We start from the raw sequence: 4,752 nt of genomic DNA, 5'->3' as shown, positions 1-4,752 counted from the left end.
ACAACCCATCTAGCCAGCTATCTATCCATTCATCTACACATTCATCCCTCTATCTATCCCTCTATCTATATGCAGTTCAACATATAGTTATAAAATGGTCAATATAAAGTGAAGAGACATAAAATCAACGACAGGAACAGGCGCATGGGGCAAATTGCAGAGAACACAGGGCAGAGAGTCTACTGCTCACGGTGGAGTGACACAGGATGTGCTTCATGCCTCCAGCAATGAGTTGTGACAACACACAGGAAAGCTCACTGTTGACTCAAAAACCAGCTCTGAAGCAAAACCCTGGGCACTGAGCTGATCAAATAAAAACAGCTGCTCACTTGTGAGCCCTAGAGAAACAAGCTCTCTGTCCCACCAGCTGCTGTGGTATTAAAATCTGAGGCCTTACTCCCTGGCTCAGCCCAAAGCCTTGACCTCACTCCTTACTCACCTTATTCCTCACTCCTTACTCACCTTACTCACCAGAATCTGTTGTTGTATAGTCGCTAAGTCGTGTCTGACTCTTTGCGACCAGATGGACTACAGCATTCTAGGCTCCTCTGTCCATGGGATTCTCCAAGCAAGAATACTGGAGTGTGTTGGCAGGCTCTCCTCTAGGGGATCTTCCCCATCCAGGGGTCAAACCCACATTTCTTATGTCTCCTGTGTTGGCAGTTGTGTTCTTTTCCATGAGTGTCACCTGGGAAGCTCAAAACCCTTTTATCCACTCCCAAATTTGAAACCAACACTTAGAAGTCAAACAGATGACATGAAACACATCAGCTTTACCACTGACAACACTATGTGAGAGACCATAGTTGCTATGTGTGGTCACGATGGGCCTTCTGATGTTTGATCTGATATAGGGACCTGAGCCCCAGGTCCTGGCCCTCCTGGGTGAATATGGTCTTCTTGTCCAGGACCAGTCTGCTCCTGTAAGAACTCAGCAAGAGGAAGCAGAAGGCATGGATCCTGTGTGCAAAGTTAATCAGAAAAGAATAAGCATCAAGGTGGTGACCAAGTATGCTCAGTTCTGACCCTAAAAGTGACAGGACGGCCTCTCTTCCTCTAGGTAAGGGTCAAGGTCAAGATGAAGAGCTGGAGGTATTCCTCAGAAGCTTCTAGGGAACAGAGCAGAACATCCCTTCTGTGTGTGGAAGTATAAGGAACAGGGTAAAGATGATGGGATGTCCATCTAAGGGAAACTTGTAAAACCTAAAAAGGGAGCAGGGACAGTTTGGGACCTGTCTTTCCAGTTCCGAGGTGTTCAAAAAGGTGTTTAGTTAGCCTTTGGGAGCCAACACTCTGTTATACTTGGAGATAACTTATATAAGGGTTTTCCAGGTGGCACAGTGCATAAGAATCCACCTGCCAGTCAGGAGACGTGGGTTCCATCCCTGGGTTGGGAGATCCTGTGAAGAAGGAAATGGCAACCCACTCCAATATTCTTGCCTGGAGAATCCCATGGAGAGAGGAGCCTGGTGGGCTACAGTCCATGGGGTCACAAAGAGTTGGACACAACTTAGCAATTGAGTGCATACACACACATCTTATATGCATTTCTCCTCCCAACAGCCCTTTTGTTGTGGTTCACTCATTCATGTCCAACTCTTTGTGACCCCATGGACTGCAACACACCAGGCTACCGTGTCCTTCACCATCTCTCAGAGTTCGCTCAAACTCATGTCCATTGACTCTGTGATGCCATCCTACCATATTGTCCCCTCCGTCATCCCCTTTTCCTCCTGCCTTCAATCTTCCCAGCATCAGAATCTTTTCCAATGAGTCAGCTCTTCGTATCAGGTGGCCAAAGTATTGGAGCTTCAGTATCAGTCTTTCCAGTGAATATGCAGGGTTGATTTCCTTTAGGGTTGACTGGTTTGATCTCCTTGTAGGGAGAAGGCAATGGTACCCCACTCCAGAACTCTTGCCTGGAAGGTCCCATGGATGGAGGAACCTGGTAGGCTGCAGTCCATGGGGTCACTAAGAGTCGGACACAACTGAACGACCTCACTTTCACTTTTCACTTTCATGCATTGGAGAAGGAGATGGCAACCCATTCCAGTGTTCTTGCCTGGAGAATCCTAGGGACTGGGGAGCCTGGTGGGCTGCCGTCTATGGGGTCGCAGAGAGTCAGACACGACTGAAACGACTTAGCAGCAGCAGCAGATGGGTGATCCTGAGTTTATTTAACATGCCTGAGTCCTGGTTTGATCATCTAAAAAGAGATGGACAGACATTCAAACTCATTTCTAAACTCCTTGCTTTCCTTATTATAAAAGCCAAGCAGCTTTCAGAGGTTTAATTCACAAAAAAACTAAGCTCACAAGCCTTTCCCTTGGGCATTCTAGTTTCAATTCAGTAATTCTATACCTTGTTCTTATCTAAGAATGCTGTGTCATCCCTCCCTTCACTGAGCCTGGCAGGAGCCAGTTGTGAACATTCCGCTAGACTCACATTTTTGCAGAAAGCTTTCAACTCTTTGGCCAGACCTAGTAAATGTGCTGTAATAAAAGGAGATATTGATTCTCTGTTCACAGTCCATCATTCCAAGGTCAATGAACAACGAGAAAAGAGCTGCTTTTGTTGAAGGAAAGGGAACGTCCATCAAGTTAATTCCATTCCTTCGTATTCACAAGGCCTGTCTCTCCCTATATGTCACCTGTCGAACCTAACAGGATAGAAGCAGACATGTATAATAGCTCTAAATTATATGTATTGGGAAAACAATGGAAAAAACAGCAAGCAAAAAGTTCCAAGGAAATTAACACGGTTATTGCTCAAATCTCATGCTCCCTGTCAGAGGCTTAGGGGGAAAGAACTATTGTTTCTATTCAACTCAATTCAAAAATTGTTAGGAACTGAAGATGCAAAGATAAAGGCACCAGGGGTCGTCCAGTAGCTAGGACTTCAAGTTTCTACTGCAGGGGGCCCAGGTTCACTCACTCATGAGGCATGGCAAAAAAAGAAAAAAAATTAAAATAAATAAAAGATACCTTCTCAGCCCTCAAAGAGCTCAGATGACAGGGTGAGTCTGATGATATGCAAGCGTGCTAAGTTGCTTCAGTTGTGTCTGACTCTTTGCGACCCCATGGACTATAGCCCACCAGGCTCCTCTGTCCATGAGATTCTCCAGGCAAGAATACTGGAGCAGGTTGCCATTTCCTCCTCCAGTGGATCTTCCCGACCGAGGGATGGAACCAGAATCTCTTCTGCCTCCTGCATTGGCAGGCAGGTTCTTTACCACTAGCGCCACCTGGGAAGGCCCTGATGATATGAAAGTGACAGTCACTCAGTCATGTCTGACTCTTTGCAACTCCATGGACTAGAGACATGGACTAGACAGTCCATGGAATTCTCCAGGCCAGAATACTGGAGTAGGTAGCCGTTCCCTTCTCCAGGGGATCTTCCCAACCCAGGGATCGAACCCAGGTCTCCTTCATTGCAGGCAGATTCTTTACCAGCTGAGCCACCAAGGAAGCCCTAATGATACAGACATGGTCTATAACTCAGAAGCAGCTTCACCTCCCAGGTCAAAGGTCTTAGAGAGTCTTCTAAAAGAAATAATGTCTGAGCTGAGTCAAAGGTTTAGCAGGTGTGAGCCAAGCAAAGGAAGAAGTAGGACAAACTCAACTATAAGAGAATTCTAGGCAGAGAATATAATCTCAAACACTGGCCACAATTTCTTACCTTCCACCGAGTGCTCTGCAACGTGCTTTATCATGAAATCCCTGTGCTGTGTGATATTGTGATTTATAATAAGAAAAATCTATGTGATCTTCATCAACATTTCTTGCACAGAGCTCCTAAACTATTGTCGATTTCTTAATTGATGAAAGCAATGGAGGCATCCTTTATGTTAATGAGGTGATTTTTGGACTCACATCAGGATGGAGGCTGGTTGCCAGTGAAGCCATCAGGTGATTAGAGCACTGGAAATTTCAGTCTCCTCCCCCCACCCACCCACCGCCTCCCACCCACACACACCCATACACCCCAACCCACCCCTACCTGACATCTAACCTCTGGGGAGGAGGAGAAGCCGAATATTGAGTTCAGTCATCAATTGCCACTGGCCGATGGTTTAATTGATTGTGCCTAGGTAAAGAAGCCTCCATAAAACCCCAAAAGGATGAGGCTCAGAGAGCTTCTGGGCTGGTGAACCTGTGGAGGTACTGAGAGTGGTAACCTAGAGAGGGCGGAGGCTCCGCGCCCTCTCCTCATACACTTACCCAGTGGATCTCTTCCACCTGGAAGAGCACAGAAACTAGGGATAAAGCAGAAAAGGAGAACCACGTGCCAGGAATGTATGAACATTGTCTCATTTAATTTTCACTACCCCTGGAGTAGGGTGTGGCAACCCACTCCAGTATTCTTGCAGGAAGTATCCCCAGGGACAGAGGAGCCTGGCGGGTATTGCAGAGTCAGACATGACTGAGTGACTAAGCCTGTGCACACGCACACACACAAACACACCACGGTATAAGAAAAGTAGAAGGATTTATTTTCCATTTTAAACAGGAAGAATTTAAATCTGAGCAATTTGTCTTGTCTGTGGTCAAACACAAATCTGACAAGTTATGGAGTGGGAATTGAAACTCTTGGTGGTGAGCCTCCAAAATCCGTTCTCCCCAAAAGAGAAGAGACAGTCCCTACTGAGGTCCAGAGGTCCAATGTCTTATGCTGCTCCCAGATGTTCCCTCCTTGCAGACTGGGACAATTTCACTTTTAAATGCACACGTTCTTCTTGGCAGTAAATAATGT

Source organism: Bos javanicus, chromosome 6 (assembly GCF_032452875.1).
Source record: "Bos javanicus breed banteng chromosome 6, ARS-OSU_banteng_1.0, whole genome shotgun sequence".
In the NCBI taxonomy this organism is placed as follows: Eukaryota; Metazoa; Chordata; class Mammalia; order Artiodactyla; family Bovidae; genus Bos; species Bos javanicus.
The sequence above is the reverse complement of the archived record's forward strand: the minus strand, read 5'-3'. Positions refer to the sequence as shown.